General features: G+C 45.3%; 1 protein-coding gene across 7 annotated transcripts in view; it reads left to right on the forward strand.

Moving 5' to 3' along the window:
• The window catches only part of SYTL2 (synaptotagmin-like 2), a 123159-nt gene that overhangs the window by 34212 nt on the left and 73377 nt on the right, over window positions 1-15570 (forward strand). The window contains exon 2 of one of the 7 annotated variants that reach the window (XM_010853177.1): window positions 13256-13328. The exons of the other annotated variants lie outside the window; for them this stretch is intronic. The gene's annotated coding sequence lies outside the window, so the exon portion shown is untranslated. The remainder of the gene's footprint in view (window positions 1-13255; window positions 13329-15570) is intronic. 7 annotated transcript variants of the gene reach the window in all.

Below are 15570 nucleotides of genomic sequence, written 5' to 3' on the forward strand. Positions count from 1 at the left end.
CCACGGTGACACTGCCTGCTTTGGCAGAAACCAACAAACATTATAAAGCAACTATCCTCCAATTGTAAATAAATGAATTAAAAAATCCACAGGGACACTGCCTGCTTTGGCAGAAACCAACACAACATTGTAAAGCAATTATCCTCCAATTATAAATAAATGAATTAAAAAACCCACGGTGACACTGCCTGCTTTACTGATTTGGCTTATGGTATAGAGGCAATGCATGTAAAGGTGGGAGAATGTATTGAAGGAAGATAAAATGTCTATTTCTTCAACTTTTCCATCAAGCCCAAGTCCTACCTATTAGTTGCATTAATTTAGCTTTTATCTTTTATAGCACACATACATAACTTTCAATAATACTAGTGCTAAATATAAGGCATTTTGCTTTCCTATATGAAATCACATGATTTCTTGTTGCCTATCATCTGATTTTACAGGACCAAGAAGAAAATTTTCAGAAAGCTTAGTGTATAATTTATCTCTTTTGGAAATTTTTTTCCTTCTCTTGGTTAAAAAAAAAATTCAAAAAACCAAAACCCACCAAGTCGGACATCATTTCTAAATTTGAATCTCCTTTTTAAAAAACTGTGGTTCAGTGAGTTTAGAGAGAGGTTTCCCAGAAACAAATGTAGTGTATATTTTTCAACTCCACAAAGATTATGTCACAATTACAAACAGCTATATATATGTATTTTTCCTAATAAGGCAAAAGCTTGGAGATAGTTTTCTTTCTTGCTTTTTGAGTAGAGAAAACATTCCTTTAAAAAAAAATTCACTTTCTGGTTCTTTGGAATAGCAACTTAAAACACAAGTGGTACTTTGGTGGAATTGGATCTAGTACCAGAAAATATCAAGTGGTAGGTACTCGGTCAGGTGGTGGAACGAGAGAGGAAAATGATGTCTCTACCTTCAGACACCCAGGCTCCTCATAAGGGAAACTGATAAATGAGCAGGGAGTTTCTGTATACTACAGAGTCCTGTGAGAAGACAGAGGAGAAGACTCTAACCCAACTGTGAGGAAGGGGCAGCCTTCTTAGAGGAGGTGATACCTGGACTGTGGCTTGAAAGGTGTGTGTGTGTGTGTGTGTTAGTTGCTCAGTTGTGTCTGACTCTGCCATTCCGTGGACTATAGCCTGCCAGGCTCCTCTGTCCATGGAATTCTCTAGGCAAGAATACTGGAGTGGGTTGCCATTCCCTTCTCCAGGAGATCTTCCTGACCCAGGCATCAAACCCGGTTTCCAGCACTGCAGGCAGATTCTTTACCACCTGAGCCATCTGGGAAGCCTTTGAAAGATGAGTAGGAGTCTAAGAAGCTGAGAAAGGGTGTTACAGGCAGAGGGAGCTCTGTGTTCTAAAGGCATAGAAGTGTTAGAGGTAAATTTAAGGAACATCAGGGTATGATTTGGGGAAAATGGAGAGGAAGACAGGAGGCAGATCTGGAGGGGCCCGGGCAACACTGAGGGGTCTGAATTTTAAGCAACATGGAGGTGTTGAATGAACCGCCCAAGGAGCCTTACACCAGAAGGAGACCTTGGACATCAGAGTCTAGCATTTCACTTGGCAGATTTGGAAAGTGAGAACCAAGAATGGAAGTTCTTGTGGCTGCACAGTGGCTGTTAATGTACATCTTTGTCTAGACCCAGTGGTGCTTGGGGAGGAGGCTTTGGTAGAGGGAGCCTTCACAATGAAATTCCAGTGTTGACCTTGTGAAGGCAGATTCTCATAGGAACATTTGGCCAAGGATTTATCATGGGGACTGCATGGTTTGGGCTAGTGACCCCAGCATGCCTTTTTGCATATTATGTCCTTTAAAGGAAAGGCCATCACTAGCTAGAAATGCTCTTTGGCTATTTTTAGGCTGTGTGGTAGGGGGAAATTAGTGGAATTCTTAAGGTCAGCTCCAGCTGTTTTTCTCCAAAAGACCAGCTGAATTTTTCATGAGATTTGCTCATTAGGGCTTTTACCCTTCAGTGAGGCATTCTACTGAGTCTGAGTCAGCCTGTCCTGGGAAATAAGGGATGAGAGTATGAGGGAAAGTAGACCAAAATTGGAATGGCTGCTGCCCTTTAAAAAGTGTTATGCACTAATTAACATTAAGTGCTAATTACTGCCAAGTGCTATCTTAGATATGGTGGGTTATTTCTCATACCTTCTCAATCACAGTGAAGATCTTTCTGGATTACAACGACTACCTTAAAGGATGGTTGGGTTTTGAAGATTCAGGGATATTCTTATATGTAAAGTCTGGCTCGATGCCTAGGTAGAGATGGTGGTGACTAATTACATGGTAATTACACTGAATAGCAGCTTTCATTCGGGACTCTCATCTCAGAACGCTGTGTAGATACCAAGTCAGATATTCTTTGAGAATCCTGTGAGGGGAATTTGCCTGTGGTTATTTGGCATCTACAATTATACTACCTCTCTGCTGTGTGTCAGGGACTCTCTGCAGGCAGGTGAAGCGAAAGCACCCTTCATTTCTTCTCAAGTGCTCCATGAATATTTTTTCCTATCCAGTCTTAGGGGTGTCTGTCTGGAGCTCACGCTGTGTTAGAAGGTGACTGGATAACTGTGGCTGTACAGCAGTTTTCAATGCACAAACTGTCTTCCCACATGTGATGTCATTCACCCCTGTAGTGATTTCAGCAAGGGAGGTGGGCAGTGGTTAGTCTCAATTTTAGAAAGGAGGAAACGGAGACTCAGGTATGTGGTATGTTTTGGTCACCAAGGTAGTAAGTGGGTGACTCAATTTCAAAGCAGACCTTATGACTTTAAATCTCTTGTTCTTTGCTTTTCATGATGCTGCCAACTGGATTGAGAAATAAAGGGCCAGGTTTCTCATCTGGCATAAAAGTGGTTTAAGGAATGCCTTTAAAAGGAAGGTGACTCCACTGCATACCCAGCTAAGGAATGAAGGATCGTGTCCAGTGTGGGATTTCTAGACGTGATGGAGTAAAAGTGAACTTTGTCCCACTAGCTTTGGAATAACAGCTGTTCTCTGAGCTAGAACAAACACAGTGACATTAAAATAGGAATGTATAACTTATGCTTATGAAAACAATATTTTTTATTGTTGGTTGGAATGAACAGTAGTGGAGAGGCATTAACTAATGAGAGTAGATCTTAGAAAGTTTCCCTCTTAAGAATTCTGTAACACTGATGATCAGAAGGTAAGCCAGTGTACTTCTCCCCTTCTCTCTGAAATGGAGAAAAATGAGGCCATCCTCACTATACACAGAACAGGAAGCCTGAGTAGATGCTCCCAACACATCGGTGGCTTAATATTAAAAATCTGTTTAAAAAAAAAAACACTGCATGCAAGGTACTGTGTGTCTACAAAAATGAAGTGGATATTTTAATAAACCCTCTCCTTAAAGAATCTAGAAATGGGAATTGGGAGAATTCCCCACGCTCACTGCTGTGGGCCCGGGTTTCCTCTCTAGTTGGGGAACTAATATCCCACCAGCCGCTCTGCTGCATGGTCCAAAGGAGAAGGAATTTGGCGTGTAATGTATATAAGTTTCTGTAATGTTTATGTAACTATTGAATACTCAGTGCGTCAGGTGCTTATATGTGAGCTTAAATCTTCTCAACGACCTAGTGAGAAAGGTATGATGCCCATTTTGCATATGAAAAGCCTGAGACTCAGGGAAGCCAAGTAACTTGCACAAGAGTGTCACCTTGTACCCAGGTCTGCCTGACTCTAGAGCCTGTGCTCTTTCGTACTTCAGATGAGAGACGTACGGAGAAGAGCTGTGAGGGGTCAGTGAAAGAGGCAATTATGGCCAGCTTATGGAAGGCATATTTGTGGGGGGACAGGGGGCTACAGGGGCAGCTTCATGGACGAGGTGTCATTTTAGCTGGGACTTGAGTGATGGGTAAGGTTTGGGTGTGTGGAGATATAAGGAAAAGATATTCCAGGTGATTCCTGGGTTGGGAAGTTCCCCTAGAGAAGGGATAGGCTCCCCACTCCATATTCTGGCCTGGAGAATCCCCATGGACAGAGGAGGAGAATAACACATACCTGATGATGATTGTACACAGCTGATATTGGTCTGGCTGGAATTCACAGCGTAGGAAAGGCTCCATGGAAAATAAGACTGGATAGGAAGATTGGGAGGATAAAGACATCAGTACAAGGAATTTGGGCTCACTCTGCTATCAGGGCTTCCCTGGCGGCTTGGGTGGTAAAGAGTCTGCCTGTAATGCGGGGGACCTGAGTTTGATCCCTGGGTCAGGAAGATCCTCACCTACTCCAGTCTTCTTGCCTGGAGAATCCCATGGACAGAGGAGCCTGACAGGCTACAGTCCATGGGGTTGCAAAGAATTGGACATGACTGAACAACTAACACTTTCACTTTTTTTTACTTTTTGGTAGTCAGGGAAGAGCTAGGGAAGGTGTTTTTGTTTTTGTTTTCCAAAGAGCTGCATCTGTTTGTTTGTTGTCACCTTTTAATCTATATTGTGAAGATTTAATTCCTTTGCTTAAAATTCTTTTTTTCTTTATTTTTTGTTTTCTAAATTATGACAGTATGATAACTCATTTACAGGCAACTTGGAAAATACAGAACAAAGTTACATGTAATTTCACTATGTGTTACAATTTTGGGGGGGTAGATAAATTAAGATTTTTACTTGGAGTTTCAATATCAAATTCTTAAAAAACAATAGAATAAAAAAACAATAGAATGAATAGACAGAAAAGTGGAAAGGTATATAATAGTAGGCCTGAAAAATGCGATGAGCCAATTAACATAATTAAGATTTATATAATTTTCACACAACAGTAGGGTACAAATTCTATTGAAGAACTAGGTAGGGTTCTTAAGTTGAGTATGGCATCCTCAAAGTAGGACTTTGGAATATGAGTCTAGCTGGACTGTGTATGATAGCCAGGAGAGAGGATGAACCAAGAATTAAAGGAGCCATGTTCAGTTCATGCCCATGCTGTTTCTAAATGAGAGAGGAAAAGAGAGAAAAGGTTGAATTGGACGGAGCGCAGAGATTCAATCAGCCGAACCTGCTGGCAACTGATTGGCTGTACACAAGGAGCGTCAGCCCTTGGTGTTGCTTATGAGGCTGCATTTAGTTAACGGGGTTCCAGGCAACGAGCTGGGAGTTCAGAGATGAATAAGGCACACTGTCAGGCTCTGTCCGTTTCTATTGCTGCTGCTGCTAAGTCGCTTCAGTCGTGTCTGACTCTGTGCGACCCCAGAGACGGCAGCCCACCAGGCTCCCCTGTCCCTGGGATTCTCCAGGCAAGAACACTGGAGTGGGTTGCCATTTCCTTCTCCAATGCATGAAAGTGAAAAGTGAAAGTGAAGTCGCTCAGTCGTGTCTGACTCCTAGCAACCCCATGGACTGCAGCCTACCAGGCTCCTCCGTCCATGGGATTTTCCAGGCAAGAGTACTGGAGTGGGGTGCCATTGCCTTCTCCGTTGCTGCTGTGCAAATTACCACAAACTTAGTGACTTGAAACAACACAGCATTCTTATCTTACAGTTCTGGAGGTCAGAAGTCTAAAATGAGTCTCACAGGATAAAGGAGTCGGCAGAGCTGAGGTCCTGCTGGACACGTTCAGGGAGGATCAGTTTTGGTTCCTTTTCCAGCTGTTAGAGGTTGCCTGCCTGCCTTGGCTCATGGCCCCTTCCTCCATCTTCAAAGCTCATCATTCCAACCTGTCTTCATCCTCACGTCTCTTCTGTCTCCTTCAGACCATCCTGCTTCCTCCTAAGGACCTCGTGATTACCTTGGGTCTGCATGGGCTTCCCTGGTGGCTCAGAGGTTAAAGTGTCTGCCTCCAATGAGGGAGACCCGGGTTCGATGCCTGGGTCAGGAAAATCCCCTGGAGAAGGAAATGGTAACCCACTCCAGTATCTTGCCCTGAGAATCCCATGGACGGAGAAACCTGGTAGGCTACAGTCCACGGGGTCGCAAAGAGTCGGACACGACTTAAGCGACTTCACCTTCACCTTCACATACATAATCCAGGATAATTTATCCATCACAGTATCCTCAGTCATGTCCATATAGCCCCTTTCACCATGTGCTGTATTCACAAATTCAGGAATTAGAATGTGGACATCTTTGGAGGACCACATGTGCTAACCAGGGAGTTAGCACATCTACAGATGCTAACTTGTCAAACCTTTTTTGTCCCTATTATCTCTTTTTTTGTTCCCTTTATTCAATAAAGGAGGCAGCTGTTGAGAGTTCAGGCACCACACTAGGTACTGAGGATTTGAGGATGCCAAAGCACCTCTCTGCCCCGCTCTAGAAGAAGCAAAATTAGAGAAGGGCTGTTAATGTAGAGCCAGAGACAAGGATGCCAGACTCTTGGCTTTGATTTTTGCAAGCTGAGGTCTAGGGCTGAGACGACAAGATATAGAAGAATTTTGGGTAATTTAAAAATGGGATCCTCCTACCCATCCTCTCTACTGCCAAACCCCAATCCCAAGTTTAGATTTCTTTTTAATCTACTCAAAGGCCTCTGGGGCGGAGGTGTTTGCTGAGACCAGGAGTTTGACTCCTTTTTAGAATACGGTGGGAGGTTAGAAGAAGGAGACAGTCTAAAGAGGAAAACAGAAAAAGCAGCAGCAGTAACACTCCAACCTCAAGTAGCACAGAAAGGTGATGTTATTGTTTTTGTTTAGTTGCTAAGTTGTGTCTGACTCTTTTTGCAACCTCATAGCATGTAGCCCACCAGGCTCCTCTGTCCATGGAATTTCCCAGACAAGGATACTGGAGTGGGTTGCGATTTCCTTCTCCAGGGGATCTTCCTGACCAAGGGATCAAACCTGAGTCTCCTGCGTTGGCACGTGGATTCTTTACCACTGTACCACCAGGGGTGAAAGTTCAAAAAGGTGATAAGAGTTGATGAAATGTTGAAGATTTATTGTCAACTGGTGTCTATGAAGCACCTACTATGTCCCAGACCATTTAACTTACAGCCTAATGTCATCTCACAGAAACCCTGTAAGGTAGGCCTTACTATCTACAAAGCACAGACCAAGTAACAAACCCAGCATCTGTAGCAGAACTGCCAAAGAACTCATGAAGGATTAGTCCCCTTCCAGGCGTCTTTTGACTTTAAAACCAATGTGTCTTCCTACTCCATCACAGCAGCCTCTTATGTCAAAGGGGTAAGATTAATGCATGTGGTTGGCGTTATTCACCTGTATCCATTTCAAAACCAGAGTCTCTTTAGAGGATGAAGCGGAACAAGGAAGACCTCACACACAGGAGGCAGTAGATGTATCTTTGATGGGATAATTAATGGCCTGACCAGAAGGATTTGTGGAGGTATGGGCCTGGAGCAAGGCCAGTGAGGTACCCAGGGCACAGAATCTATGGAGACAGGCTCACACAAATACACGGGCTGCACTTACCATACCCTGACAGTGGGTGCCTCCTTAGTTGTGTGCCCAGGGTGCCTGAGTAGGAGGGAGACCTCACTCTCAGGGTGCTTCAGCACAGTGTGCTGTGCTCACACAACCTTGACTGTGAATTTTGTGCCCTGGGCATCTTGCTTGCGTCACCCAAGGTCCTCACTTTGTGCCAAGGCCAGAAGGAGGAGAGGACCAGTGAGTTCAGTGGTCTCAGTACTGGCTGGATATTATAACCCCCTGGACAGCTTTAAAAAAACATCTAGGGTAAGATATGACCCCAGACCAATTAAATCAGAATCACTGGCATGGGGTGGCATGGAGAAGGGATAGGAGGCAAAGACCTGGGCATGGATGTATTTTTTAAAGCTTTTCACGTGATGCTAATGTACAACCAGGTTTGGGAACCCCTGAGTTTGGACATTTGGAGAGAGTCCCTCACTGCCAGGCTGAGCAAGAATGTACATGATTGTAGCAAAAGTGAGGGTTTAAATAGTTCTTTTAAAATGTGAGCTGATGATGGCTACAGTTCAGTTAACTTTATGATTCTGGGTTTAATTCCAGCCTGGTTAATAAATCAGCTGATTCTTCCACTCCCTTCCTCTGAATTTGAAACCTGGAAAATAATTAAATGTAGAATTCATCTGTAATGGCTGTAGTTATCAAGTGCTGGTTTCAGGGCTGCTGTGAAAGGCAACTCAACCCACTTTATTAGCCCATTTGCAAATCCTTCTGAGGGTTGAGACTGTCTCTGTCCTGAAAGAGAAAGGAAGTCCCCTCTGGGTGTCCCAGCACTCACATTAGGGAGCCATGTGACCCTAAGCAAGTGTTCTGACCCCTCTGCATCTCGCCTTCCTCATCTCTACAAAGAGGTGCTTGTGACTCCATGGTTCAGCTGTTACTTCATTTTTGTGTTTGCTTTTGTTCCAGCTGGGAAACAATTGCTATACAAATGAACACGCTTAACTTTGACAGTTGTGCTCTGTAACCAGTCATTTCTGACATATAAGGAATCCTTTAAAGCTGTGATTCCCAAACCTGGCCAAACATCATGTGGGAAAATTTCATAAAATGCAGATTCCTGAACTTCATCCCTGAAGATCTTTCTCCCCTGCCTCACTGCCCCATTAAATATGGTGTTTAATCAATGCAGTCCTGGTCAAACTGTCTACTTTTACTCATTGGGTCTTTTTTTTTTTTTTCCTCTTTCGAACTTTTTATTTTGTTTTGGGGGCTTCCCTGGTGACTCACACGGTAAAGAATCTGCCTGCAATGTGGGAGACTGGGGTCTGATCCCTGGGTTGGAAAGATTCTCCTGGAGAAGGGAATGGCTACCCACTCCCATATTCTTATCTGGAAAATTTCATGGACAGAGGAGCCTGGCGGGCTACAGTCCATGGGATCACGAAGAGCTGGACACGACTGAGCGACTAACATCACCACATGGCCGAAAACAGTGAAGGGATTCAGCCATACATATACATGCATCCATTCTCCCCCAAACCTTGCTCCCATCCAGGCTGCCACATGACATTGTGAACTTGATTCAGTGGGTTGTTTTCTCCCCCGACATAGCAGGTGGGATCTTAATTCCCCAACCAGGGATCAGACCCACGCCCCTTGCAGTGGAAGCACAGAGTCTTAGCCACTGGACCACCAGGGAAGTCCTGGTCTTCAATAGGTATTAAGTGATATCTGGGAATGAGCCACTCATCAGCCAGATTTGGATGTAAGCAATGATTAGGTTAATTAAAGTGCTAGAATCTCCAATCTCGGTATCCCTTGAGAGTTTACAGTTGGCAGAAGTCATAGTTCTTCAAGGAAGCCTTCCCTGGGCCCCGAGACTGTGTTATGCCCCCTGGTTAAAAGTTTTGTAGCATCCTGTTCTTCTGCCTCATAGGACTTCCTGGGCTGGTTCACATCTATCTTCCTTTCCAGAATGTAAGCTCTCTGAGGGCCAGGATTGTGTACACTATTACAGCTTTGGGGGCATATGATTTCCCCTCTTTCAGAATTGAGATCCGGGCCTTTCGTGGATGCTGCGGTTGCCCGGGGAGAGGAAGTTTCTCTCTGGCATTTTGACTGGAGGCACGACTCCAGGGGCTTCCCAAGCTGTGTCATCAGTGAGAGCCCGTGGCTGTTGGCTCTCACAGCAGCTCTGTGCCGTGTCTGATGGGCCATGTTCATACTCTCTGAGCTCCTCGGTGTGTTGTCAAAGTAAGTCATCCCTTTTGTAGGTTGTCATCCTTTTTTTAGATTTGAGTTTTCAGTCTAAGTGTGAAGATTAAAATGAATTTTCAGCTGCCTATCTCCTCAGCTCCTTTCTCTCTACTGTTTTTATCTTTTGAAATTCTGATATTCCCAAATAATACAGATTTTAAAAGGTGGTTTAGGCATATTTATTGAGACTGAAAAGTTCCAGTTCCCTCCCTTGGCATTTCAGCCTCTCAGGGTTTGACCCCAGATACAGTTTCCCCATTTGTGATCACACTCCAGTTACCAGCCTTGAAAATCCTGTCTTCATAGTTTCATGGCCAGTGCACTTGTCCAGAATGCCCCTTCTCTTCCTCTCAGCCTCCAAGATTTTCTTCCTCTGATCTCCTGCCTAAGTCCCCATGGCTCTGATGCTTGGTTTATACCTCCTGTATTACTACTTAACATAGTACTTGTATGAGAGTAGGTTGTGAAAGTGTTGACTCTTTGTGACCCCATGGACCATAGCCCACCAAGTTCCTCTGTCCATGATTGAATTCTCCAGGAAAGAATACTGGAGTGGGTTGCCATTCTCTTCTCCAGGGGATCTTCCTAACCCAGGAACTGAACCTGGGTCTCCTGCATTGCTGGTGGATTCTTTACCATCTGAGCCACCAGGAAAGCCCCACGAGGGTAGGTGTATGTGGTACTATCTTCCTCAGATTGCCCATTATCTTACCCTTGCCTGGGACTTGATTAAACTCTTAGATTCCTGTGGGTACTATAATCTAAACTTGCCTGGGAATGGCAGGTGAGCCTTCCTAGAAATCCAGAGATTATTATTAAGTTGGAAGATGAGATTAAGGGATAGGGAGCATTGTCACATAGGAACAATCTTTTCTTCTCAGTTCTTAGTTCAAGGTGACCAAGTCAGTCCACGGGAAATGTTACTGGTCAGCTGCGTCAGTCTGTCCTGAAGGAGGTACCTGAAGTAGAAAAATGGCTTCCACCTTCGGGAGAGTCCCCCCCAAAGTGAGACCTTTGTTTATTGAGGTGCCCGTCAATTTTGATTTTTTTCACTTATTCCTCTATGAAAAAGAAAGAAACTCATTGGATAACTTATTCTTTATTATTCCATCTGTATTTTTTCATTTGTTTGCTTCTTCCTGGGCTCATTTCATGTGTTCATTTTATTTATTCATTAAGCTCATGTTGTTTTTGAGAAGCTACTCTGGACCCGTCACAAGGCAATTATTCTTTCAAGAATCCAAATTTAGGCAACACATTAGATTGAGTAATTTACCTGTTTTTTTTTTTTTAATAATGATGAAAGCATAGACCATGTAGAAACAAAATATTCATATGGCATTGTTTCTTGACAGGGCTGTGGACAAAATTTGCTATTCATATAAACACATTTCTTGGGGAGAAGGGTGTGGGAGGGCATTCAGGATGGAGGGGATACATGTATGCCTGTGACCAATTCATGTTGATAGATGGCAAAACCCAGCATGATACTGTAATGTAATTATCCTCCAATTAGAATACATAAATGAATTTAAAAATAAATAAAATACATGTAAAAAAATTCTGATTGAGTTTAAAGAACACAAAGCATCTTTTAGGAATAGTTTCTGACAGGGATTGCTCTCATTCTCAGAGGCTAATGAGCCGGTATAAACACCTGCGTGTTGACGCAGGCGCCCTTTTCTGGATCCATACTTGTCCTCTTTTCCACGTCTATCCGCAAAACAACCCCAGAGGGTCCAGTCATTTTCCTGTTCCTGACAAGTTGGGCAGAGAAGAGCATGCCATGCTCTGAGAGCCAGGGCGTGCCGCTCATAGGAAACGACACAGAAGGAAGTAGGCCATCCAGAAGGAGGAACAGCAGGTGAGAACAGGCCTGGGCCGGGAGCCAGGACTCCTGGGGTCTGGTCTCATCCCTGTGCCTGATGAGCTGTGCGACCTCTCGGAGAATAAGTGGGGATGAGCATGCAGCGACAGATTAAAAGTAGCAGCTTTATTTAGCATTTGTCTGTGAACATATATTTATTTTTATTGGAATATAGTTGCTTTACAATGTAGTGTTGGTTTCCGCTGTGACTCAGTTATATGTGTGTATCTGTCCCCTTCCTCTTGGACCTTCCTCCCACCCCTCTGGGTCGTCACAGAGCACAGAGCTGAGCCTCCTGTGCTAAGCTGCACCTTCCCACTAGCTGTCTGTTTTCTTCATGGTGGTGTATATATGTCAGTGCTCTTCAGAGTCTTACAGCCCTCAGTTCAGATCACATTCTGGTTGAGCAGCTGTGGACATTACTTAACTCCTCGAGCTCCGCGTCCTCCACAGCATGTGGAAAAGACCTGCCATATTCGATGGGCAGAGGGATGAACCGCTTTCCTGTGGGTGATGGATCTCAGCACCACATGCTCAGTTTTCAGCCTAGAGAAACATGACTGAGATGGTGAGAGGCTCGGAAAACATCCTGTGAGGAACAGCGCAGGGGAGGAAGTTCATCTCCCTCTCAACAGAGGAGACGCAGGGAGAACACAAGTTCTGTCCGCCTCGTAGACTGTGGTGTGAAAGGGAGAGTGAGCCGAGGGCGGCAAGGGTGGGGATGGCGGGCAAGTTCAACCTTGGCGCGAACACCCTGAGAAATGGGGCAGCCCAGCGGAGGAGCTGGCAGCCCAGGGCCTGGGAGCCCTGGCCGTGTGGCCCCGTGGTCTGATGACTGCGGGGTAGGGGGCGTGGCGGGGGTGGGACGAGAGATCTCTCTGTCGGGAGGGAAGTAGGCTAAGCGTCTCAGATTGTCCCACTCCATTTATTCCTTCTCAGGATTCTCAGGAACCATCTGTGGGTTATTCTGTTTATCCTTGGATGCCTCTCTGAGGGTTAGCATTCTTTTTTTTTTCTTTTGAACTTTTTATTTTGTGTTGAGGTATTGCCCTAGTGACTCAGACAGTAAAGAATCTGCCTGCAATGCAAGAGACTTGGTTTCGATCCCTGGATCGGGAAGAACCCCTGGAGAAGGGAATGGCAACCCACTCCAGTATTCTTGCCCGGAGAATCCCATGGACAGAGGAGCCTGGTGGGCTACAGTCCCATGGGGTCTCAAAGAGTCAGACATGACTGAATGACTAACACAATTTTGGGGGCTTCCCTGGTGGCTCAGAAGGTAAAGAATCTGCCTGCAATGCAGGAAAACCAGGTTCAATCCCTGGGTTGGGAAGATCTGGAGAAGGAAATGGCAACCCACTCCAGTATTCTTGCCTGGAGAATGCCATGGAAGGAATTCTCCATGAGGAGCCTGGCAGGCTACAGTCCATGAGGTTGAAAAGAATTGGACACCACTGAGCGCCTAATACTTTCACCTTCATAGCTGATTAGCAATATTGTGATAGTTTCAGGTGAACAGCTGAAAGACTTAGCCATATATATGCATGTATCCATTCTCCCCCAAAGTCCCCTCCCGTCCAAGCTGCCACATAACACTGAACAGAGTTCCCTTTGCCATACAGTAGGTCCTTGTTGGTTATCCATTTTAAATAGAGCACGTGTACATGACCATCCCAATCTCCCTAACTATTCCTTCTCTGTGGCAACAATAAGTTCATTTTCTAAATCTGTGAGTCTCTTTCTGTTTTCTAAGTTCATCTATATCATTTCTTTTTAGGTTCTGCATACAAGGGACGTCATGTGATATTTGAGCATTTGGTTTTAGACGTGACGGTTTGTCATTGCCGGGGGTAAGCCTCTTAATTGATCAGGGCTGTCTTTTTTCCCCCCAGACCCACCCTGACTCGAGCATACTTGTTCTGCTCTCCTGCTGCCTCCCAGATTTTTCTTTCACGGCTTCCTTCTTGATGTCATGGGACTGTCAGAACAGTTTGCTTCTCTCCTGAAAACCTCATCATGTGAGAGTCAGGACTTCCTCGAGTTTTCCTTCCCTTCCCTGAGGTCATGGAGAATGTCTTCCTTGAGGCTTTGGGACAGCAGCAGCCGGCCTAGACAGGAGAAGGTGCCGTCAGGGCCACTCCTTGGAGCAGAGCGAGTTGTGGGAACAAATGCTGCTGTTAATCAGGCTTTTTAGCCTGGGTCTGGCTGGCCGAGTGATGGGGATTAGGCCTACAAGCCTCGCTCTTCTCTTTGCTGGCATCAAAAGCAGACACCAGCTTTGGTGTTTCTCCCTTCAGTTTAACTTTTGGACAGCTGGCAAAGAGAATAGGCTTTTATAGATGTGGCTTTTATAGAACAGGGCTGACACTTGCAAGATATTTTTTTTTTGGTTTGTTTTCTTCCAGTTTTATTGAGATATAATTGACATACAGCACTGTATAAATCGAAGGTGTACAGGTGGCTCGGTGTTAAAAAAGAAAATCTGTCTGCCAGTGTAGGAGCGTCGGGAGACAAGAGTTTGATCCCTGGGTCAGGAAGGTCTCCTGGAGAAGGGAATGGCAAGTCACTCCAATATTCTGGCCTGGAGAATCCCATGGACAGAGGAGCCTGGTGGGCTACAGAGAGTCGGACACGACTAAGCAACTGAACACACACATGTACAGCATAACGATCTAACTTACATGCATCATGCAGTGGTTATCACAGTAACTACAGTGAACATCCATCATCTCATATAGATATAAAGATTAAAGAAATAGAAAAAATGTATCTTGTGATGAGAGCTCTCAGGATTTATTCTCTTACCCCTTTCATGTTTAACACACAGCAGTTTTAATATATTTATCATGTTGTACATTCTGTCCTTAGTGTTTCTTTATCTTGTTCCTGAAAGTTTGTACCTTTGGACTGCCTTCTTCCAATTCCCCTTGTCCCCAGGCCTCACCTCTGATAACCACAAACCTGATGTCTTCTTTTTTTTATGAGTTTGCTTTTGAAGTATGATTGACCTGCAGCAGTCTCGTGGTTCCTGTTATACAGCGTAGTGATTCTGTATTTCTATGTTTCAAAAACGGCACAAGGAGAGCTGGAATTAAGCAAAGTCTGCACCTGGAGCCCTCACGTGTTCCTTTCAGCTGCTGCCCCTATGGCTGCTCATTCCTTATTTGTCCTCGACACTGTCTTCCTTCTCACCAGAGCCTCACTATAATCTCCGTAAGGAAGGGAAGGTAGGAGTGAATAGATCCACTGTACGGGTGAGGAAACTGAGGCTTGGAGAAGTCGTGTGATTGATGTAAACCAGACAGTCGTGAGGAAGGCCTGGAGCTGGAACCCGGTGAGGAACACGTGGCTGATTTTTCAGTGTTGCGCCAGGTTCATGTTAAAGGGGAGCTGAGTTCCCTTCCAGTTGTGTTCACGGATGAGATACTTGAGGGCCTGTTACGTAGAGGGGAGCCGCAGTGGCAGGCGCTGGGTGGAGACACAGAGCGCTCGGACGCCCAGGCCTGCACATAAACCAGGGGAAGACAGACGTGAGTAGAGGGGGTTGGGATCCTGTGCCGAGTATCCTGGGTGAGGAAGTTAGGGGCTAATGGAGCCCCCCAGAGCGTCACCAGCCTGGCCTTGAGAGGATGGGGAAGATGTCTGTAGTACGTGCCATCTCACTTGAGACCCAGGAGGTATTGGTTGAGGGAGGGGGGTTCTAGGAGGAAAGTGTAAGTGTAAGTGTTAGTCACTCAGTCATGTCTGACTCTTTTCAACCCCATGGACTGTAGCCCGCCAGGCTCCTCTGTCCATGGAATTCTCCAGGCAAGAATACTGGAGTGGGTTGCCATTCCCTTCTCCAGGAACCCAGGGATCGAGCCCCGGTCTCCCGCATTACAGGCAGGCGCTTTACCTTCTGAGCCACCAGGGAAGCCCAGGAGGGAGGGTAAGTATATGCAAAGGTCTGAAGGCAGAAGGAGCTGAAAACGTTCAGTGTGACAGGAAAAGAGCTTGGAAAAGAAAGCCAGTGCTAGTTCACAGAGAGCCCTACAGGCTGCGGTGAGGGCTTTGAGCCTTAGCCAGTGGATGGTGGAAAGTTGGTGAAGGGTT

This window comes from Bison bison, unplaced genomic scaffold (assembly GCF_000754665.1).
Source record: "Bison bison bison isolate TAMUID 2011002044 unplaced genomic scaffold, Bison_UMD1.0 scf7180017864324, whole genome shotgun sequence".
NCBI classification, from domain to species: domain Eukaryota; kingdom Metazoa; phylum Chordata; class Mammalia; order Artiodactyla; family Bovidae; genus Bison; species Bison bison.